Source organism: Eleutherodactylus coqui, chromosome 3, assembly GCF_035609145.1.
Source record: "Eleutherodactylus coqui strain aEleCoq1 chromosome 3, aEleCoq1.hap1, whole genome shotgun sequence".
Classification (NCBI taxonomy): domain Eukaryota; kingdom Metazoa; phylum Chordata; class Amphibia; order Anura; family Eleutherodactylidae; genus Eleutherodactylus; species Eleutherodactylus coqui.
In genome coordinates this window covers 120,004,984-120,029,584 of record NC_089839.1, presented here as the reverse complement: position 1 = coordinate 120,029,584, position 24,601 = coordinate 120,004,984, and the positions used below count along the sequence as shown (strand labels likewise).

General features: G+C 47.8%; 1 protein-coding gene across 5 annotated transcripts in view; it reads left to right on the top strand.

Moving 5' to 3' along the window:
* Positions 1-2,901: 2,901 nt before the first annotated feature.
* CCSAP (centriole, cilia and spindle associated protein) overlaps positions 2,902-24,601 on the top strand; it is a 97,418-nt gene continuing 75,718 nt past the window's right edge. For 2 of the 5 annotated variants that reach the window (XM_066596019.1, XM_066596020.1), the window contains exon 1: positions 2,910-3,024. The gene's annotated coding sequence lies outside the window, so the exon portion shown is untranslated. Of the gene's footprint in view, positions 3,025-24,601 lie in introns of all 5 variants that reach the window. The other 3 variants (XM_066596021.1, XM_066596023.1, XM_066596022.1) reach the window with 3 other exon arrangements.

Genomic DNA, 24,601 nt, shown 5'->3' with positions numbered 1-24,601 from the left:
CGGGGCTAATTCACGGAACTTAGCCCTCTTTCATTGCAAATAGTGGAGAGGAGGCAGAGAGGGGGCAGGAGCTCAGTTCCTGCTCCTGGCTCTTCCATCCTCCCCCCCCCCCCCTGCACGTGAGGATGACGTATATCGGCTCAGCGTGAAAACCGAGCCGATATACGTTCGTGGGAATACAGCCTCAAAGGAAAAAAAATACACTGGAAACGCTGGGTAATCAGTTAGTCAAACTACTAACGAGTGAGTGCTTCTGATGCTCTGCCCCTGGTAACGACATTGCTCCGCCCCCTGGTGACGCCATCGAAGGTCCTACAACATATATAAAACACAGAGTCTGACTGATAGAACAAAACTAACACACTGAGAATACAACTAAGCTGTTATTATCTCAGTAGTCACAACTCAGCAGTCCAGACAGAAGACAACAACCTACTACCATCGCAGAGAGCATATATCTATATTACTCCCCCAATGCACACCATTTGCAACCTGATTAGTTGTTTGGATTTACTCATTCCCGGTGATTGGTTATTTGGGTTGGCGCATTCCCGGTGACTGGTTATTAGAGTTGCCTGATTCACTGTGATTGGTTATTTGGTTTAGCTGGCTCACGGTGATTGGTTGTTTAGGTTGGCTCGTGTAGAAGTGGGGAGTAATAGGCCCACAGAGATCCAGTGGGGGTAAAAGACCTGTGGTGATGTCACTGCTGTGGGTGGAGCCAAGCTGTGCATGAGATGTGTGGGGTGTAGTAGTGCTGTGTGTGATGTGTGGGGATCATAATGCATGTACCATGCAGCAGAGCTGTGTGGCGCATTGCGCCACCAGAAACACTGGTACTACAATTTCCTACCTAACTCTGCAGTCCTGACAGAACACATTGACCTACCACCACTACAGAGATATGGTGAGCTGAAGGACCTCCTGTGATGTCACCGCTGTGGGAGGAGCCAAGCTGTGTTAGTCTTGTGTGATAATCAAACTATTGTGATTGTGATGTGCCACCAGAAACACTGCTACTATAATGTCCTAATAATTACTAGTCTTCTATATATTTGTCAATGTTACTTTGTTTGTTGGAGCATCACGCACAAACCGTACGACTGATTGACGTGAAATTTTGCACATAGTATAATCTCTACCTGGAGAAAGTTATAGGTTAAAAAATTTTTCCAAAATGTTGTTTTGGCAACCTTATTTGCATTTTTTTTGCCTTTGCTTGAATTTTAATGCAGCAACCCCTAAATTTGCTTTCACCAATTGATTCTACGTAATCGATTTAGTATTCCTGGTTATTTCCACTAGAAGAGTCATACTGAGCGTTGAAAATTTGTGTCTTGGGACAACTTTTTAGCCCCAGTCTAACCCTGGTGGAGCCGCTAATCATTTGCCCATTTTGTTCTTCCTAATTCCGCCTTGGATGTCGGTGTGGATAACGGTTTGCAAAAATGATATGTTCACAGACAGGAATACATGGAGCAAATTTATGAAGACCGGGAAGGTCTTCTCTTCCTCACGGCCGGATCTTCTTGCTTCTGCTCGGCGGATGTGCATCCGCCGGCTGAAGAAAGAAGATCCGGCCGTGAAGAAGAGAAGACCTTCCCGGTCTGCTGCGGGTAAGTTAATTCTTATTAATTCTTCTTTTCAGCGCTCATGCTCACGGGGCAGGAGGGACCCGCTACGGATTCTCCATGGAGAATCCGTAGCGGGCCTGATTTTCCCCGTGGACATGAGACCTTAGACCTGACCCTGGGGAATGTAGGCAGCAGTATCAGGACAGTCTGTTAGGCATAGTTTTTTTTAGTCTGTCGCACATAGTAAGGCTCACAGTGACAGAGAGCACTTATCCATCATTGTCCAACAGTATGTCAGCTCCCATGTGGATGTACTCCGGCATGGCGTTGGCCCCTTTGATGTCTGCGTGTCTATGCTGGATGAGTGGACAGAGATTGCACAACATACTTTAGAGGTGCTTACCTGCCCTGCTGACACTGGGCTATCAGAAAGGGTGTTCAGCACATCTGTGGGTGTGATAACTGACAGATGCAGCCGCCTGTCCACAGACAAAGTGGATCACCTGATGTTTATGAAAATTAACGAGGCATGGATTTCACCTGAATTCTGCACCCCTGGTAGATTCCACTGATTACTTAGCACGCCGGCAATTCATATTCACAGATGACTGAGCATAGATTTATATCAAAGACCACACTGTGCACTCAATGCTGTTACTGTTGTTGCTGCTCTGCTTCTGCCATGTTTCCTCCTACTTCCTGGGAATAGAATGGACATCTGTCCCTAATGAGTTAATCACCCCAGGGACAAGTGTCTATTCCCTTCCTACTTCATCCTCAAGAGGAAACCCCTGTGGACAGCTAATAGGTCCTATACAAGATTGTATTCAGCCATTGGATTGGTCTACAGGAGGGGTAAAATCCAATGCCATCATTATTACTGAAGCCGGATTGCCAGATGTATAGTTCTATTACTGTTCGTCTTTTACATACATGTGTTACACATGTAATCGTGAACAATATCCAATCCTTGCATGCTGGAATTTTATTATCACTTATTGAGGCATCAGATATTTTATTTTATGTTTTAAATGTCACAATATTCATTCCAGGCCATGCAGAGCATTGTATCGCAGTGCACTCAGAGCCCTCAGTCTTATGTATAGCATTAGAATTCTAGTGCATGCAACGACCCCAGCACTGCAGAGTATTGCATCTGTAGGAGGAGAAGACCCCCCCCCCAGTCCCCACAGAACATTGCAGCCGTTGATGGTCTTCCAGTAAACCGTGTAGATGTCTGCAGCCTCCGGTAAAAAAAAATCCAGGAAACCAACCATCTTATTAGTAGTGTTTGGTCACATGTCTGGTCACATGGGTGTGACATCATCCAAGGTCCTGTAGCTGCTAGGATATAGTATCTGCTGTAGTGGCGAGTGTTTACATCTTGCACTAGCCGCCTGGTGAGTGCAAAGAGCTGAAGGACGGGTTGGTGGATGCGGCCGGCACGCAGGTGTGTGGAGAGCAGTAGTTGTGGCATGTGTGTGGTACCGTCTGGCGGCCATCTGTCACAGTGTTGTAGAAGTAGTTGCTTAGGGCTCATGCCCACAACCGTGTTTTCACCACATATGTGTGCATTGCGCAGCCGCGTGATATGCAGTGAATGGAGACAATGGACTTGTGTGTGTAGGCTCTGCATGTAGCTACGCACGAGAATTAAATCCCAGTATGCTCTATTTCTTCATGTCCCACGCATACACATTTGTATAGGCAGCATATGATATGCTGTCGGTATGCAATGCGTTGTGTATGGGCAGCATTTTCGTACGCAACCCCGCTATGAAACAGAGGGGTATTTTTAGAAAAAAGTCACACTGTGCATGAGATACGCGGGCATGCGCAGTGCAGCCGCAGCCATATGCGCTCTCTGCCGGCAGAACCGGTGTTTACAAGCATCAATAAAATGCTGCGGATCTCCCCACAGCGGTATCCTGATATGTTCGTGGGCATGAGCTCTTCTACTGCGATATATAGTATTCCAGCTGCCATCCGCCGCTGTCTGACCTTTTCCCAAGCTGCCGGCATCTACCGCTAAGGCCCCCTGTCCACAGACGTGATTTCGCCGTTGGTAAATCACGCCCTGTGAAGCTTTCTATAGCATTGCTATGGAAAGCGCCGGCTCCTTATCCATGAGCAGAGAATCATTGTGATTCTCTGCTCACGGCCGGCAATGCACAGCATGCTGCGAGTTGCCCAATTCTCCGCGTTCAGCCTATCTGTCCGATTAGGCTGACCGGCAGAGATTCGTCTGTGGCTCCTGCCCCAGGGCGGCGGCTCCCGCGGTGGAGCTCCGCTGTGGGATACCACAACACCCGTGGACAGGGGGCCTAACTAGTCTGTGGGTGGTTAGTTCTCATCTGTTTTTTCTTTCCATAGGTGTTACTACTGTGCCCTAAAAAATCCTGTTCACTTAAGGCTCACACGAGCGTATGGTAAAATGCCAGCATGTGGAGGTTTCCATCACCATGATTGTGATGACGCATGATCGTGTAATTCTTGCACGCCGTCGCACATCGGCTTCCTAGTTTTTCTTTTTGTTTTTACTTTCCTTGTTTTGATTCTTAGCAACATAAGTATAAAACGCTGCACAATGTAATTGCGTATGTACAGCGTTTTCATACGAACCCATACAATAGGGCTCTATTGCATGTAATATATGGTAAAATAGAACATGCTGCATTCTTTTTTACACACGTATGACACGCAATGAATATACCCTAATGTCAATGAATCAATATACTTTTATTGACTCCAATCAACAGATATATTGCGGCAATAATACGCCATACTTCAATGGAAGTCTTCAGAGGCTGGAAAGACATCTGTCTGGGATGATTTAGTATATCCTGCACTGGAGGTCCCTTCCAACTCTACCATTCTATGATAAAATTACGCTCATGTGAAAACTACAAGCGGAAACCACAAGGTTTCTACTGTGTTGTCTTATGAGGTTTGGGGGGTGTCATATGTGAAAAAGTGCCATAAAGCATTCCAAGCCCCCTTGTAATGGCTCATTCACACGACCATGATTTCGGTCCGTATTACAGCCGCTGGATACGTGGTGAATGGAGTCAATGCATGCAAATGGACCTTCATTGATCCGTTCACATGCGTGTATAAACCCTGCATGTAGATACGCGTTAGAAATAGATTGCAGCATGCTGTATTTAGCAGCGTGTCACGCAACGTGAGCCCTATGCTTCTCTGTTCAGAGCGCATGCAACGCTGTCCATATGCAATACATTATGTATGGGCGACGATACATACTCAACTCCACTATGAAACAGCGGGGAATTGAAAAAAAAAGACAGTCACATGCACAGTATAATAATAATCTTTATATAGCGCCAACATATTTAGGTACGTTTACGCTGTCATATGTGTTCTCTGCTGGCATGACACAGACTGGTAAAATGCTGCAGGACACTAAATGGTTTATGGATATGGTCGTGTGAAGCAGGCCTAACCTGTATATCATGTGATGGCTCGCCTCACAGGCGTATTATTGCCCTCTCTTGCACAGAGCTGTAATAGGGTTTTGCTGGGGATAAAGTGCGACCCCCTGAATAGAACATCAGTACTAGATCAGTGGAGGGCTGCTGTTCATATACCCCTGTTTAGAGGGGCCGCGGCACGAGCGCCACAGAGTCTTGTCAGGCCTGTGACATCCTGTTGAACAGTCACACAGCATGAAAGCAGTTAATTCAAGTGAATGAGATGGAACTGCTATATCAGCGAAAAAGACCGGTGTGTCCGCTGAAATCATTCCACCTCAATCCTCAAGATAGTCATCAGTAACTGGGTGTCGGTAAACCTCTAGAAAATGGTGCCTTCACTGTTCCCTGCTCTGCTTCTAATTTCAGAGTGGTTTTTTTTGTAGCATGTTCCTGGTATGTACGGAGAATATCACTGCACATGTGACACAAGACTTCTCACCTACCATAGATGCTGCAGAGTTTCCACAGCAAATACCACTGGAAATTCTACAGAATTAGGCTACATTCACTCAGGCGAGCGTGATATCGGGTCAGGAAACCCAGCCAAATATTGCACTTGTCAACATGGGTTTTATCTGAGGATGCGAGTAGTTTTTCATGCAAAAATGCATCGCTTCTGGGAAATTTTGCTTGTTTCATGTGGGTCAGAGGATCGGCAAGTGTTTTTTTTTTATTGATTTCCACGGGAAACCTCACATCACACGAACATCTGTGCTGCAAAAAGCCCACTGATTTCTATTGGGCCACTCACGGCGTGTCTTATTTTGGAGCGTATTAAGTGCCAATACAGGCGATGGGGATATAACATACGCAGCAAATATGCATGTTACATGCGTACTGGATGTTTACTTCGTATTACGCGTGTTAAAAAAACAGGTGCAATGCGTGGGCCACTTACACCCGAGTGAGTCCTAAGACCACTCCCACAAGAGCATTTGTAAAAATGCTGCATTAAAAAATTTTTAAAAGTTACACTGTGCTTGTCCGTGAGCGTATGTTTGGCGGGCTTACGCAGTACACTCACGACCTATACACTGTCTCTGCCAGCAGAGCAAATGTTTGAAAAATGGGTAAAACGCTGTGGGGAAACCATATCGATATTGCCTTAGGCCACTCCCACAACCTGTCCGCAATGTCAATTGTGGATAGGACACGAGTTGGGCGGCTTCCATTGATGCCGTCCATGTGGAATCCGCATAAAAATAGAACATGCTGCGATTTGTGGATCCATGTGAGATAGACCTTACAAGAATAAAAGACTTAGGCCTCCTTCCCACGAGCGTGACGGGCTCCGCCGCGTAATATTCCGCAGTGAAGCCCGTCACGGCGCCCCCCAGAGACCCCATACTTACCAGCGGAAGATCGCGTGAAGACGCTTCCCCGCCCACCGCCGTCGCGTCATGTGACACGCCCACCCCGTCACGTGACGCGGCCGGCCGTGTCACGTGACGCGCCGGCCGCGTCACGTGACGCGCCGGCCGCGTCACATGACGCGCCGACCGCGTCATATGATGCGCGGCGGTAGGCGGGGAAGCGTTTTTTCACGCTATCTTCCGCTGGTTGCAGCGGGAGATAGCGTGAACGGACGGCTTCCATTGACTGCAATGGAAGCCGTCAGCGCGTACAGCCCGTCCTCACCCGCAGCAAATAGAGCATGCTGCGGGTGAGGACGGGAGAAATCGCGGTGCGTAATTCCGCGGTGGAATTACGCATCGTGAGCATTGTGCTATTAGGTTCAATAGAACCTAATAGCATGGTGCAACGCAGCGGATTTACGCGGCGTAAATCCGTTCGTGGGAAGGAGGCCTTAGCAGTAGGAGTAAATCAGTATGGCTTAATAAAGCTGTAAAAGGAGCAATAGCCTGTTTTAGTAGCATAGCCATTTACTCCAAGTCTTCAGATATCTATCCAGATTCTCATCTCGGAGGCATCTAGCATTTTCATAGCTGCTCATGGTATTTTGCTTATTGTACCACTCTTGAATGATGTGGGGATCTGTATCTTTCCAATGTCTGGGAATTAATACTTTGGCGGCGTTTATGAGAAATGGAAGCAAGTTTGTCTTTCCCATGTTGCCAATAGCTGGATTCAAATTTAATAGTAGTAGTTTTGGGGTGATAGTAATTTTGGTTCCTAAAATAGAATTGATCCTAGTTTGCAAGTCATACCAAAAGGGTTGAAAAAAGGGCGGGAGAACCATTTATGTATATATGTGCCTTTTGTTGTGAGACATCGCCAGCAGTGAAGAATAGTTTAGATCTATTTTGTTAAGAAGTTCGGGGGTTTTGTACCATCTTAATATGATCTTGTAGTTTAGTTCCTGAAAGCACGTGGATATTAAGCTTAAGGCCGCCTGCAGACGAGCGGAAATCCCGCCGCGGGATTTCCCGCGGGATTTCCGCCGCTGAAAGTCTGCATAGGAGTGCATTACAATACGCACTCCTATGCAGACGGCCGCGGTTTGGCCGCGCGAAATCTCGCGCGGCAAACAAACCGCGGCATGTTCTAATTTTCTGCGGGGCACGCACTCACCTGGCCGCCGGCTCCGGTCTGCGCATGCGCCGGCTGCGCGGCAGCCGGCACATCAAAGAGCCGGGGCCGCCAGGCGCGGGTGAGTACGCGCTCGTCCCTGCAGGCTCTGGGGTCGGATCGCGCGGCGAGATTTCTCGCTGCCGGATCCGACCCGCTCGTCTGCAGGCGGCCTTACTGTGCGTTTTGTAGGATTTGTTTCACTTCTTCTGGAGAGAATGATATATCTAAATCTCTCTCCCAACTAGCTATATAGGAGGGTGTTTGTTGTACAGAAGGGTTTGGTAAATCCTAGATATTTTTCTCTTAGTGCGATACTTTTTCATAAATTAATGTGGAAGGATTAAGTCATGGTTAGTATTAAGTATATCTGCTTGGTATAGGGAGATTGAGTCCTTAACCCCTTGAGTCCCTAACCCCGTCCTTAAGGGTACGTCATGGGAGCGTACAAAAAATAAAAATGTTAAAAAAAGTAAAAAAAACCCTTTTTTATGCTTTTTCTCATATTAGCATAAACATTTTTTTTTTAAAACTCCACATTTAACGACGTGTACAATACATTGAACGTTCTTATTATCCTGCACGGCAAAAAGCGTTTAAAAAATGCTAAAAAACTGAGGCAATATGCTACTTTTTAGCATTTTGCCTCCCAAAAACCGCAGGAAAAGTGATTTAAAAAAACATGTGTACCCCAAAATGGTACCAATAAAAACTACAGCTCGTCTCACAAAAAATAAGCCCTCAGAGAGCTCCATCCATTGAAAAATAAAAAAATTATAGCACTTTGAATGTAGTGAGTTTAGAAAAAAAAAGTAATTTCCAAAAAAAAGGGTTTTTATGGTGGAAAAGTGGAAAAACCTAAAAAAAAATATAAGAATTTTGGTATCGTTGTAACCGTACTGACCCGCAGAAAAAAATGTACTGAATCATTTGTGCTGCATAATTAACGCTTTAAAAAAAAACAAAAAACATCTACGGCAGAATTTATGCGTTTTTTCACCGGCGTCATCATGACGGCAGTACCTGGAGGTTGCCCTCTGACCTTGTAGGGACAGGAAGCAAGAGACTTGAAAAGGCTCCTCCTGCCTCCCATTCTCCAGTGCTTCCTGTCCCTACAGGGACATGCAAGAGGGCTCCCTCCAGGGAGCCGAAAGATCGACGGGGAGGGGGGAAGCACGCACCACAGGCTCGCCTCCCCTCTTACCTCCTCTTCATCTGCGGTCCGGGGGACGGCGGGCTACAGGTTCTGCCTCCCCGCTTCATCACCGCGGCGCCAGGGAGAGCGGCGGGCCAGAGGCTCCAGGACCCCTCTCCCACAGGCAGCAGGTTCCAGCGCGTCAGCGCTCGATGCGGGGCTAGTGACACGTCACGATGCGGTGACGTCACACGCCGGGAAACCCGGAAGTAGAGCCCGGAAAGCCTCCACTACAGGACACCTTCACAGAAGGTGCACCCCAGGACACAGGTCTGTCTTACAGCTCCATTTGCAGCATGACCAGCAGAGAGACTGATGTGGAGGCCCTGCAAACTGTGAGTGTTCCACCTAAAACCAAAAAAGGGTGCAATATGTACAAAATTTGGTTTTTATGGGCGGGCAGTATACACGTATTTATACGCTCTATGCATGTATCGTTGCAGGACAGGGAATCTGCCAAAACAAAGCAGGATCCCAAGAAAAGGCACAGGAAGTGCTCCCTGTGTTTTAAAAAACTAGAAGAGGCATACAAAAAATCGTTATTCCCAGAATGCACGGCAAAAATCCTCAAAGAGGAGTAGTCGGCGTTTATGGAGGACATAAGGTCCCTTGTCAGAGAAGAGGTGCGAGCATCCATCTCTAGCCTTTCCCCGGCCCAGCGGGAAAAAAGAGCCGCCAAAAGGCCCAGTTACGCGCCTTTAACAAACTCAGACTCAGAGCAGTCACTGGGCGAACTCTCGGAAGGCGAGCTATTTGACCATGCCCCCGAGGCTAAAGATGAAAGTAAGAAGTATTATTTTTTTGTCAGGTGATCTCGATGAACTCGTAAAGGCGGTGAAAGACACCATGAAAATAGAAGACACGGTCGAGCCAGATCCGTTCAGGACGATATGTTCAGCGGACTTAGAGCAAGAAACAAGACGGTGTTCCCGGTGAATACCACCCTGAAGAAAGTAATCTCCAACGAATGGGCCTGCGTAGATAAACATCTGTATCTGCCCCGGGAATATAAGGAGAGGCTCCGGTTCTCGGAGGAAGACGTGCAGGATTACGAGGACGTACCAAAGGTAGATGCGCAGATGGCCAGGAAGACAGCGCTTCCCTTTGAGGACTCATCCCACCCTAAAGACCCCATGGACAATAAAGTTGACGTCCTGATGAAGCGGGCATGGCAGACGTTAGCCTATACCCTGGAGTTAAACATCGCGGCCACGTCCGTGGCAAGATCTATGTTTCTCTGGCTGGGGGAGCTGGACGACCAGGTCAAGCAGAGAGCGTCCAGAGAAGAGATCCAAGAGTGCATACCCTTGCTAAGGTTAGCAACAGCCTTCCTGACACGCTTCCACCGAGTCGATGAGACTAGCGGCCAGAAACGCAGCATTGTCCAATATGGCTAGGTGGGTGCTGTGGCTGAAGACCTGGAAGGGGGATGCTGCGTCTAAGAATAAATTGTGCAACATTCCCTTCCACGGCCAGTATATCTTCGGGGCGGATCTGGATGAAATCCTGAAGAAAGCGGCAGAGTGGACCCACGGCTTTCCAGACCAGGGGAGAACCGCGTTACCCCTTAAGCGGCAACCAACCTTTAGACCCTATCGCGAGAAAGGGAAGACGGGCCGCTGGTCCTACCCCAAAGGTGGCAGGGGTAAGACGAGAAAAATCGCTACCCCAGTAAAGGACTCCCAGGTGGGGGGTATATTACTAAGGCTTGGTCTAGAGTGGCAGCGCATTACAGATAACCCGTGGGTTCTCCAGTTGATATCCCAGGGGTACAGGATAGAGTTCTTCGTCCGGCCCCCAAATAGTTTCACGGTTACTCCCACGCAATCCCGTCCTCCAGGAAGTCTTCAAAGAGGAGATCACTAACCTGCTACATATTGGGGCTATAGTACAGGTCCCCACGGTAGAGCAGGGACTGGGGTACTACTCTCCCCTCTTCCTCGTTAAAAAACCGAACGGTTCGCACCGGATGATCCTTAACCTGAAGGGCCTGAACAGATGCATCATCTATAAAAAGTTTAAAATGGAAACTATCAGGTCAGCAGTAACCCTAGTAAAAAGGGGGGACTATATGTGCACAATTGACCTGAAGGATGTGTACTACCATGTCCTGATTCTTCCGGAACATCATAAGTATTTGCGTTTTGTGGTAGAGAAAACTGCCTGTATCACTTCCAGTTCCAGTGCCTACCGTTCAGCATATCCATGGCACCCAGAGTCTTCTCGAAGATCGTGGTGGATATGGTAGCACATCTTCACGCATCAGGCATTAATATCGTTCCCTACTTGGACGACTTCCTACTAATAGGACCCTTGGCAAAAGCCTTAAAGGAGAATACTGCTCGGTCCATCACCCTATTCCAGAGGCTGGGGTGGATCGTAAACTTCCAGAAGTCCAGTCTCCTTCCCGAAACCTGAAAACATTCCTGGGGGTTCAGATAAACTCCAAGTCACAGACCCTATCCTTGCCGCCACCTAGGAAGGAGAGCCTAAGACAGACAGTCTGTAAATACAGGGGGAAAAGGCAGATATCTGTAAGAGATGGAATGAGACTGCTGGGCCTTATGACATCGTGTATCCAGATTATACCATGGGCCCAGGAACATTCAAGGACATTGCAAAGGGCCGTCCTGGGCAATTGGGATGGAGCAGCGACCTCATTAGACGCCAGGATGCCCCTGTCACTATCAGTCACTCGGTCCCTGCACTGGTGGCTGTCAGCGCGTAATTTAAATGCGGAATACCAGTGGGTGTCTGAACCCTTCATTAGCGTAGTCACCGAATCGAGCCAACTCGGTTGGGGAGCACAGGTAGGACAACGCCTGGTGCAGGAGGAATGGGGCTCAAGAACTAGAAACCAGACCCCAAATTTCAGGGAGTTTATGGCCATCTGGGAAGCATTGTGCAGGTCACAAGACACCCTAAGAGACAAACACATCAAGGTCTTCTCAGATAACGTGACTGCGGTCTCCCTTATTCGGCACCAGGGAGGCATCAGGAACTATGATCTCCTGAATCTGACAGCCCGAATTTTCCGGTGGGCCGAAGCCATGGTGCGGTCCCTAACAGCAGTCCACCTCAGGGGATCCCAGAACGCGACGGCAGATTACCTTAGCCGAAGACTCCTGGACCCAGGGGAGTGGTCCCTGAACCAAGAGGAGTTCCAGTGCATCGTGGACATCTGGAGCAGGCCACAAGTGGATCTCTTTGCGAGCAGCTTAAATGCAAAATGCCCCAATTACTTTTCCCTCAATCCAAGAGACAGAGCCAAGGGGATGGACGCATTCTCTCGGAGCTGGTACGTCGGTCTGGCCTACGCCTTCCCTCCCATTCCCCTTATCCCAAGGGTCCTGCAGAAGATTTGGCAGAGCCACGTGACCATCATACTAGTCGCCCCGTACTGGGAAAAGCGCACATGGTTTCCCCTGCTCCTAAATCTGGCCATCGCGGATCCAATCCGGCTCTCAGCCAGAGAGGATCTCCTATCGCAGGGCCCAGTTCTGTGTCCCAACGTGCAGAAGCTGAAACTGACAGCATGGATGTTGAGGAACAGATGCTGCTAAGACAAGGTCTGTCCACCAGGGTAGTATCAACTCTGCGCCAGTGCCACAAGCCAGTAACTACCGCCATTTACAACAGGATATGGAAGAGGTTTTCTTCCTGGAGGAGATTGGAAGTTTACGACCTCGACACCTCAGTGGCGGAGATCTTGGACTTCCTCCAGGAGGGCCTGGACAAAAACCTAAGACCAGGGATCCTTAAAGTCCAGATCTCGGCCCTCTCGTGCTTTCTGGACCAACCTCTAGCCGAGCATAAGTTAATCCGCAGATTCATGAAGGCGGCGGAGAGGATGAGACCAGTAGACCATAGTTCAGTACCCCCATGGGACTTAAACTTAGTACTTAAAAGCCTCTGTAGGTCCCCCTTCGAGCCCATTGATCAAACATCGATTAAAACACTAACCCTCAAAATTATACTCTTAGTCGCAGTTACAACGGCAAGGCGGGTTAGTGAGATCCAGGCCCTTTCATGCAAGACACCATACCTACTAGTCCTGGACGATAGAATCATATTAAAAATGGACCCCTTCTTCTTACCCAAGGTAGCCTCAAAATTCCATAGGCAGCAGGAGATTATCCTTCCATCCTTTTGTCAGAACCCCAAAAACGATAAAGACAGAGAATACCATAGCCTGGACGTAAAAGGAGCCATCCTGTGTTATTTAGATCGAACATCCCCCTTTAGGAAAACTGACCATCTCTTTATTCAATTTCAGGGGCCGGGCAGAGGAAGGGTGGCTTCTAAGAGGTCCATTAGCGCTGGATAAAAACAGCAATCCAGCAGGCCTACTCTTCCAGCAACAGGGCGGTTCTGGAAGGACTAAAGGCCCATTCTACGAGAGCAGTATCATGCTCTTGGGCAGAAAGGGCCATGGCTATGCCAGACCAGATATGCAGGGCGGCCACATGGTCTAGCCTGCACACGTTCACAAAACATTATAGACTAAACACCGACCTCTCCTCGGACCTATCGTTCGGTAGGAAGGTCTTACAGGCAATAGAGAGTAATTTGGTATGGCTCCAGGCACTGCCGTCTTGATGACGCTGGAGAAAAGGATAGAATTTCTTTCCGAGTCATCACGACGGCACGTTAGAGAGACATATATATATATATATATGTCTAATTTTTTTTTCCCATTTGATATTATGGCATAATATCTCTGTTAATGTTCGGGTAATGCACCCCTCTATTTTGTGTTTAACGGGACTATGTCTTTTTTCTCTGAGCAAATAAAACATTTTCCTGATAAACCAAGCCTTGTCCATGTAAGTAATTTGGAAGACACTGGAGAATGGGAGGCAGGAGGAGCCTTTTCAAGTCTCTTGCTTCCTGTCCCTACAAGGTCAGAGGGCAACCTCCAGGTACTGCCGTCATGATGACTCGGAAAAAAGGAATTTTCGGTAAGAAATTCTATCCTTCTCTCCCTACGATCATAAAAAAATAATAAAAGTTTTACAATGTAGTCTATGTAACCAAAAATGGTACCAATAAAAACTACAGTTCGCCACGCAAAAAACAAGCCCTTAAAAGGCCGCGTCGACAGAAAAATAAAAAAGTTATGGCTTTTGAAAAATGGAGATGAAAAAATACCAAAAATCGTTTGGTCCTCAATGCCAAAATAGGCCATGTCCTTAAGGGGTTAATAATATGAAAGTCTGTTGCTAAGATGCTTAAAAATAAACTAGGGATCCATCATATTTTGGGAAAGAAATATATTATTTTCATATAACTCCAGAGAGAAAGTGGAGGTGATATTGGGGATGTTTGATAGCATATTTTTAATAAGCTTAAATTTGTTGGGTATTAGGTTTAGGAAGGGTCTATATCCGCGAATATTTGGGATTAATCTTAGCTTTTTGTTTAATTTCTGCCATATTTTAAGTGACGGGGTTGTTATTGGATTCCCGGTCTCTTTAAGATTGGGTTTATTGTTTATTGGAGCATGAGTTAGGTCAATTATTCTGTTGAGATGAACTGCATTTTTATAAGTTTTAAACTCTTGTAGACCAATACCTCCAAGTTTCCTATGCTTGATTTGAGTTATATATTTTACTCTGGGGCCTTTGTTTTGCCAAATAAATTTAATCATCAAGCTTTTCAATTTGTTGAAAAAATTTTGTGGGATATCTATAGATAGTACTTGTAGGAGGTAGAGTATTTTAGGGAGGATTACCATTTTTATTAGGTTTTCCTGCCGAACCATGCAATTTGCAAAGATTTCCATGCGTTTAAGTCTTTCTATTTTTCCTTGGATGGGAACAAAATTCAGGTCATATAAGTTAGATATATTGGATATTTTTGACCCAAGATATGTAATGTAAACATGAGTGTTTTCAAAAGGGGATGATTTGGTTAGAGATGACCAGGTTGTCTTGTCTATGTTTATATTGTTAAGTTCAGATTTAGTAAAATTTAGTTTGAAGTTGGAGACTTGGCTTAAATCTTTCAAATTTTTCTAATAGGGTTTTGAGAGATTTATGGGGGTTAATGAGAATAAGGAGCATATCATCTGCAAAGGATGCTGTTTTTATGTTCTTTCTGCCCACATATTAAAGGGGTTGTCTCGTGAAATCAAGTGGGGTTCAGCACTTCTGTATGGCCATATTAATGCACTTTGTAATATACATCGTGCATTAATTATGAGCCATACAGAAGTTATTCACTTACCTGCTCCGTTGCTAGCGTCCCCGTCGCCATGGATCCGTCTAAATTCGCTGTCTTCTGGCGTTTTTAGACGCGCTTGCGCAGTCCGGTCTTCTCCCTGGTGAATGGGGCTGCTCAGGCCGGAGAGCTGGTCCTCATAGCTCCGCCCCATCACGTGTGCCGATTCCAGCCAATCAGGAGGCTGGAATCGGCAATGGACTGCACAGAGCCCACGGTGCACCATGGGAGAAGACCCGCGGTGCATCGTGGGTGAAGATCCCGGCGGCCATCTTGGTAAAGGAAGAAAGAAGTCGCCGCAGCGCGGGGATTCGGGTAAGTAATAAACTTTTTTTTTTTTTTTTAACCCATCCCTTGGGTTTGTCTCGTGCCGAACAGGGGGCCTATAGAATAAAAAAAAAAAACGTTTCGGCGTGAGCCAACCCCTTTAAGCCCCTTATGAGTGTATTCTGCCTAATTCTTTCAGAGAAAACTTCCATTGAGAGGATGAATAGTAGTGGGGAGAGAGGACATCCTTGTCTGGTGCCGTCGTTTATATTAAATGAGGGAGAGAGTTCTCCATTGATTTTCACCGAGGGTTCCTTGTATAAGGCCATAATCTTATCGATAAAGATATCCGGAAAATTAAATTTTTTAAGGTCATTTTGAAAAAAGGCAGCTTACCCTGTCGAATGCTTTTTCTGCATCGGTTGTGAGCAGGGCCAATGGGGTTTTTGTATGTTCAGCGTAATGAATTATGTTAAGTATTCTGGTTGTGTTGTCTTTGGCTTCTCTATGGGGTATAAAACCTACTTGTTCTGCATTAATTAGGTTAGGTAATAGTCTTGATTCTATTCGCCAGGATTTTTGCATAGAGTTTAATATCATTATTGATTAATGAATTACGTCTGTATTAAAGATGAGCGAACACCAAAATGCTCAGGTGTTCGTTATTCGAAACGAACTTCCCGCGATGTTCGAGGGTTCGTTTCGAATAACGAACCCCATTGAAGTCAATGGGCGACCGGAGCATTTTTGTATTTCGCCGATGCTCGCTAAGGTTTTCATGTGTGAAAATCTGGGCAATTCAAGAAAGTGATGGGAACGACACAGCAACGGATAGGGCAGGCGAGGGGCTACATGTTGGGCTGCATCTCAAGTTCACAGGTCCCACTATTAAGCCACAATACCGGCAAGAGTGGGCCCCCCCCCCCTCCCAACAACTTTTACTTCTGAAAAGCCCTCATTAGCAATGCATACCTTAGCTAAGCACCACACTACCTCCAACAAAGCACAATCACTGCCTGCATGACACTCCGCTGCCACTTCTCCTGGGTTACATGCTGACCAACCCCCCCCCCGCACGACCCAGTGTCCACAGCGCACACCAAGTGGTCCCTGCGCAGCCTTCAGCTGCCCTCATGCCACGCCACACTCATGTCTATTTATAAGTGCGTCTGCCATGAGGAGGAACCGCAGGCACACACTGCAGAGGGTTGGCACGGCTAGGCAGCGACCCTCTTTAAAAGGGGCGGGGCGATAGCCCACAATGCTGTACAGAAGCAATGAGAAATATAATCCTGTGCCACCGCCATCAGGAGCTGCACACGTGGGCATAGCAATGGGGAACCTATGTGCCACACACTATTCATTCTGTCAAGGTGTCTGCATGCCCCAGTCAGACCGGGCTTTTTAATTCATAGACACAGGCAGGTACAACCCCCTATTGTGAAGTCCCTGTGGACCGACAGCATGGGTGGCTCCCTGGAACCCACCGGCGGTACATAAAAATATCCCATTGCATTGCCCAACACAGCTGAGGTAGTAATGTCGTGCTTAATGCAGGTGGGCTTCGGCCCACACTGCATGCCCCAGTCAGACTGGGGTTCTTTACAAGTGGAAACAGATGCATTTACAACTCCCTGTGGACCCACAGCATGGGTGGGTGCCAGGAAGCCACCGGCGGTACATAAAAATATCCCATTGCATTGCCCAACACAGCAGAGGTAGTAATGTCGTGCTTAATGCAGGTGGGCTTCGGCCCACACTCAGTCTGACTGGGGTTCTTTAGATGTGCTTTCAGATGCATTTATAATTCTCTGTGGACCCACAGCATGGGTGGGTGCCAGGAACCACCAGCGGTACATAAAAATATCCCATTGCATTGCCCAACACAGCTGAGGTAGTAATGTCGTGCTTAATGCAGGTGGGCTTCGGCCCACACTGCATGCCCCAGTCAGACTGGGGTTCTTTACAAGTGGACACATGTAGGTTACACTCCGTGTGCACCTACAGCATGGGTGGCTCCCTGGAACCCACCGGCGGTACATAAAAATATCCCATTGCATTGCCCAACACAGCTGAGGTAACGTCAGCTGTAATGCAGGTGGGCTAAAAATTAATTTGATTACACTGTAGGCGAGGGCCCACAAAAATTGCTGTATCAACAGTACTAATGTACATCCAAAAAATTGGCCATGGCCAGCCAAGAGGGCAGGTGAAACCCATTAATCGCTTTGGTTAATGTGGCTTAAGTGGTAACTAGGCCTGGAGGCAGCCCAGTTTAACGAAAAATTGGTTCAAGTTAAAGTTCCAACGCTTTTAAGCGCATTGAAACTTTTAAAAATTGTTCAGAAAAATTATTTGAGTGAGCCTTGTGGCCCTAAGAAAAATTGCCCGTTCAGCGTGATTACGTGAGGTTTCAGGAGGAGGAGCAGGAGGAATATTAGACACAGATTGATGAAGCAGAAATGTCCCCGTTTTGGATGGTGAGAGAGAACGTAGCTTCCATCCGCGGGTGCAGCCTACGTATTGCTTACGTATCCTTGCTGTCCGCTGGTGGAGAAGAGAAGTCTGGGGAAATCCAGGCTTTGTTCATCTTGATGAGTGTTAGCCTGTCGGCACTGTCGGTTGACAAGCGGGTACGCTTATCTGTGATGATTCCCCCAGCCGCACTAAACACCCTTTCCGACAAGACACTAGCCGCAGGACATGCAAGCACCTCCAGGGCATACAGCGCTAGTTCAGGCCACGTGTCCAGCTTCGACACCCAGTAGTTGTAGGTGGCAGAGGCGTCACGGAGGACGGTCGTGCAATCGGCTACGTACTCCCTCACCATCCTTTTACAGTGCTCCCGCCGACTCAGCCTTGACTGGGGAGCGGTGACACAGTCTTGGTGGGGAGCCATAAAGCTGTCCAGGCCCTTAAAGACTGTTGCACTGCCTGGGATGTACATGCTGCTCGATCTCCGCACCTCCCCTGCTACCTTGCCCTCGGTACTGCGCCTTCTGCCACTAGCGCTGTCGGCTGGGAATTTTACCATCAGCTTGTCCGCAAGGGTCCTGTGGTATAGCAACACACTCGAACCCCTTTCCTCTTCGGGAATGAGAGTGGGCAGGTTCTCCTTATAGCGTGGGTCGAGCAGTGTGTACACCCAGTAATCCGTTGTGGCCAGAATGCGTGCAACGCGAGGGTCACGAGAAAGGCATCCTAACATGAAGTCAGCCATGTGTGCCAGGGTACCTGTACGCAACACATGGCTGTCTTCACTAGGAAGATCACTTGCAGGATCCTCCTCCTCCTCCTCCTCAGGCCATACACGCTGAAAGGATGACAGGCAATCAGCCGGTGTACCGTCAGCAGCGGGCCAAGCTGTCTCTTCCCCCTCCTCCTCATCCTCCTCATGCTCCTCCTCCTCCTCCTGTACGCGCTGAGAAATAGACAGGAGGGTGCCCTGACTATCCAGCGGCATACTGTCTTCCCCCGCCCCCGTTTCCGAGCGCAAAGCAGCTGCCTTTATGCTTTGCAGGGAATTTCTCAAGATGCATAGCAGAGGAATGGTGACGCTAATGATTGCAGCATCGCCGCTCACCACCTGGGTAGACTCCTCAAAATTACCAAGGACATGGCAGATGTCTGCCAAGCAGGCCCACTCTTCTGAAAAGAATTGAGGAGGCTGACTCCCACTGCGCCGCCCATGTTGGAGTTGGTATTCGACTATAGCTCTACGCTGTTCATAGAGCCTGGCCAACATGTGGAGCGTAGAGTTCCACCGTGTGGGCACGTCGCACAGCAGTCGGTGCACTGGCAGCTTAAAGCGATGTTGCAGGGTGCGCAGGGTGGCAGCGTCCGTGTGGGACTTGCGGAAATGTGCGCAGAGCCGGCGCGCCTTTACGAGCAGGTCTGACAAGCGTGGGTAGCTTTTCAGAAAGCGCTGAACCACCAAATTAAAGACGTGGGCCAGGCATGGCACGTGCGTGAGGCTGCCGAGCTGCAGAGCCGCCACCAGGTTACGGCCGTTGTCACACACGACCATGCCCGGTTGGAGGCTCAGCGGCGCAAGCCAGCGGTCGGTCTGCTGTGTCAGACCCTGCAGCAGTTCGTGGGCCGTGTGCCTCTTATCTCCTAAGCTGAGTAGTTTCAGCACGGCCTGCTGACGCTTGCCCACCGCTGTGCTGCCACACCGCGCGACACCGACTGCTGGCGACATGCTGCTGCTAACACATCTTGATTGCGAGACAGAGGTTGCGGAGGAGGAGGAGGAGGGTGCTTTAGTGGAGGAAGCATACACCTCCGCAGATACCACCACCGAGCTGTGGCCCGCAATTCTGGGGGTGGGTAGGACATGAGCGGTCCCAGGCTCTGACTCTGTCCCACCCTCCACTAAATTCACCCAATGTGCCGTCAGGGAGATGTAGTGGCCCTGCCCGCCTGTGCTTGTCCACGTGTCCGTAGTTAAGTGGACCTTGCCACTAACCGCATTGGTGAGGGCGCGTACAATGTTGCGGGAGACGTGGTCGTGCAGGGCTGGGACGGCACATCGGGAAAAGTAGTGGCGACTGGGAACTGAGTAGCGCGGGGCCGCCGCCTCCATTATACTGTTGAAGGACTCCGTTTCCACAACCCTATACGGCAGCATCTCAAGGCTGATGAATTTTGCTATGCGGACGGTTAACGTTTGAGCGTGCGGGTGCGTGGTGGCGTACTTGCGCTTGCGCTCCAACAGTTGCGCAAGCGACGGCTGGACGGTGCGCTGAACTACACTGGTGGATGGGGCCGAGGACAGCGGAGGTGAGGGTGTGGGTGCAGGCCATGAGGCGGTAGTGCCCGTGTCCTGAGAGGGGGGTTGGATCTCAGTGGCAGGTTGGGGCACAGGGGGAGAGGCAGGGGTGCAAACCGGAGGCGGTGAACGGCCTTCGTCCCACCTTGTGGGGTGCTTGGCCATCATATGTCTGCGCATGCTGGTGGTGGTGAGGCTGTTGGTGTTGGCTCCCCGGCTGAGCTTTGTGCGACAAAGGTTGCACACCACTGTTCGTCGGTCGTCAGGCGTCTCTGTGAAAAACTACCACACCTTAGAGCACCTCGGCCTCTGCAGGGTGGCATGGCGCGAGGGGGCGCTTTGGGAAACAGTTGGTGGATTATTCGGTCTGGCCCTGCCTCTACCCCTGGCCACCGCACTGCCTCTTGCAACCTGCCCTGCTGCTGCCCGTGCCTCCCCCTCTGAAGACCTGTCCTGTGTAGGCGTTGCACACCAGGTGGGGTCAGTCACCTCATCGTCCTGCTGCTCTTCCTCCGAATCCTCTGTGCGCTGCTCCCTCGGACTTACTGCCCTTACTACTACCTCACTGCAAGACAACTGTGTCTCATCGTCATCGTCCTCCTCACCCACAGAAAGTTCTTGAGACAGTTGGCGGAAGTCCCCAGCCTCTTCCCCCGGACCCCGGGAACTTTCGAATGGTTGGGCATCAGTGACGATAAACTCCTCTGGTGGGAGAGGAACCACTGCTGCCCAATCTGAGCAGGGGCCCGAGAACAGTTCCTGGGAGTGTTCCCGCTCCTGAGCATGTGTCATTGTAGTGGAGTGAGGAGGCTGGGAGGAAGGAGGAGCAGCAGACAGAGGATTCGGATTTGCAGCAGTGGACGGCGCAGAACTGTGGGTGGACGATAGGTTGCTCGAAGCACTTTCTGCCATCCACGACAGGACCTGCTCACACTGCTCATTTTCTAATAACCGTCTTCCGCGTGGACCCATGAATTGTGCGATGACTGTCGGGACGCCAGAAACGTGCCTGTCTACTAATCGCGCAGCAGACGGCTGCGATACACCTAGAACAGGAGTTCGGCCTGTGCCCACACCCTGACTTGGCCCTCCGCGTCCTCGGCCGCGTCCACGTCCTCTAGGCCTACCCCTACCCCTCAGCATGCTGTATTACCAGTGATTTGATTTCACAGGCAGGAAATAAATTGGCGCAAGACTGCAGGCCAAATATAATTTTTTCCCTTTTTTGAAAACGAAACGCCCCACTGCCTCTAGTGAATGAATAATCTAAGTTTAATAACTGTGCTGTGGCCCTGCTAATGTGTCACAGAACTTGAGGGTAGCAGAGTTATTAACTCTGGCAGAGCAGGTATTTTTTTCCCAATTAAGGAAAGCAAATGGCGAAGCCAGCAGTAAACCGTAGCTGGGTGCGTCTGATTTTTTAACGTTGTACACGCAGCTCACACGTGTCCACAGCCCTTAGGACGGACAGAGGCAGGACAAATAGATTTCTTTTCCCTTTTTTTACACCAAAAGGACCCACTGCGTATATTCAATGAACATGAGAAGTTTTATAACTGTGCTGTGGCCCTGCTAATGTGTCACAGAACTTGAGGGTAGCAGAGTTATTAACTCTGGCAGAGCAGGTATTTTTTTCCCAATTAAGGAAAGCAAATGGCGAAGCCAGCAGTAAACCGTAGCTGGGTGCGTCTGATTTTTTTAACGTTATACACGCAGCTCACACGTGTCCACAGCCCTTAGGACGGACAGAGGCAGGACAAATAGATTTCTTTTCCCTTTTTTTACACCAAAAGGACCCACTGCGTATATTCAATGAACATGAGAAGTTTAATAACTGTGCTGTGGCCCTGCTAATGTGTCACAGAACTTGAGGGTAGCAGAGTTATTAACTCTGGCAGAGCAGGTATTTTTTTCCCAATTAAGGAAAGCAAATGGCGAAGCCAGCAGTAAACCGTAGCTGGGTGCGTCTGATTTTTTAACGTTGTACACGCAGCTCACACGTGTCCACAGCCCTTAGGACGGACAGAGGCAGGACACATAGATTTCTTTTCCCTTTTTTTTACACCAAAAGGACCCACTGCGTATATTCAATGAATAATAACTGTGTTGTGGCCCTGCCTACACAATTCTTTCCCTGTAGTATCAATGGAGGGTGCAATGCTCTGCAGAGGCGATTTTGAGAAAAAAAAAAAAATATGCAGCACTGCTAACAGCAGCCAGCACAGTACTGCACACGGTTAAATATGGCCCTAGAAAGGACCGTTGAGGTTCTTGAAGGCTACACTCACTCCTAACACTCTCCCTGCCTATCCAACACTTCTGTCCCTAATGCCGGGTGCAACGCTCTGCAGACGCGATTTTGAGAAGAAGAAAAAAAGTCACTGCTAACAGCAGCCAACACACAGGTATTACTGGCCCTAATAAGGACCTTTGGGGTTCTTGAAGCCTACACTAACTGCTATTTCTCTCCCTACAGCAGCTCCGGTACCAGCAGCACTGTCCCTCATCTAACTCACAAGGCATCTGAGGCGAGCCGCGGGAGGGGCCGACTTTTATACTCGGGTGACATCTGATCGCCCCAGCCACTCACAGCAGGGGGGTGGTATAGGGCTTGAACGTCACAGGGGGAAGTTGTAATGCCTTCCCTGTCTTTCAATTGGCCAGAAAAGTGCGCTAACGTCTCAGGGAAGGAAATGAAAGTAACCCGAATACCGCATGGTGTTCGTTACGAATAACGAGCATCCCGAACACCCTAATATTCGCACAAATATCAAGCTCGGACGAATACGTTCGCTCATCTCTAGTCTGTATCTACTGCAGAGGGATGAGTCTTTTTCCTTTTTAGGAATAAGAGATATATGGGCAGTTAGTGATTCCTTTAAGAAGTGATTTGTATTGCTAATCTGATTGAAGTAGTACTGTAGCTGTGGGGATTGGACATCTTTGTATGTTTTATAATATACAGAGCTAAATCCATCTGGGCCTGGGCTTTTACCCTTTGGAAGGGAATTAATGGCATCTTCAATTTCAGTCAAGCTGATTGGATTGGCTAGAGATAATTTTTGGGGTTCTAAGATCTGTGGGAGAGAAATGGAGTCTAAGATTTTTTGGATTGCGACAGATTTATTGGATTTAGTGTTGCCTTGCTTATCTAAATTGTATAGATCTGAGTAGTAGCAGCTGAATATCTTTGCTATATTCTCTGTTTTGTAATGTAAGTGTTCGTTTTTAGCTTTGATTTTGGTGATTAAAAGTTTTTTAAAGTTTTGTTTTTTGATTAAGGCAGCGAGACCTTTCCCACATTTGTCCGAGAATGTGTAATGTTTAAATCTTGTGTAAAAAAAAAAAAATCTTTTTCGTTTTTTAGATTGAGGGCTTCTCTTAGTCGAGTACAAAGATCGAAAAGTTCTTTCTCTACCAGTGGTAAATCGTTTTGTTTTTTTTTATTTCTTCTAAAAGGGTGACTCTCTCTCTCTCTCTTTCTCTCTCATGGATTTCATTTGCTCTAAAATATGCTTGGATGCTTTGTTTACTGGTTTCAATATCCTCCTTTTTTTAAGAAGGCTATCGTTTAATATCTAATTGATGGGATCTTAAGGGAGAGTGCAAGGTTTAGGAAAAAGGGGGCGTGATCCGAGTATAAGAGTCATATACAGCCTTGGTCAATGACCGAATCAAGGAGTGGGGTAGGTATGTGTATATATATGTATGTATATATATATAAATATCCTAGAGTATTTTTTGTGCATTGTGGAATAAAAGGAATACTCCTTGGCAGCAGGATTACAGATTCTCCAAGGATCAACCAGATGCAACTCTGAGAAAAAACTTCAGATTTTCTTGAACTTTTGAGAAAGGTATTGAGGGCGCACCGTTTGAGGTATCTAAAAAGGGTTGTAAGGGTACATTAACGTTCTCGCCCAAAATTAGGTGTCCCTCTTTGAAATTTTCTAATTGGTCAAATATGAAGGAGAAGAAATTTACCTGGTTGGTGTTTGGAGCATATATGTTTACAAAAGTAAAGGTTTTCTCCTATATTACTCCTTTTAGGAAAATGTACCGACCTTCTGTGTCTGATTTAACATTTATGAGCTGAAAAGGATTTGTTTTACTTATAATAATTGCTACACCTCTATGTCTCTTGAGGGCAGAGGATGCATTGTACCAGCTTGTGAAAGTTCTATTTTTCGTTAAGTGTGTGTAGCATTTTTTAAAATGTGTTTCCTGCAGGAAAGCAATATCAATTTTATTTGTCTCAAGGTAATGGAGTATCTGAGCTCTTTTTTGAGGGCCATTGATACCTCTAACATTAAATGAGGCTATCTGTAGATTTGCCATTTATATTGGTATTTGAGATTGTCTCAGATGCATAGGATCAGCAGAAGTGTCCAAAATTGTACTAACATGGTAAACAATAACATAAACAGAAATCAATAACATTGTCTGATTTATAAGTGAACAATAATCTCTGGTGTTTTGCAGCTGGACAGGAGACAGGACGGGGGGGGGGGGGGGGGAGGGGCACGTATTTAAGTGAAACTGATCATGA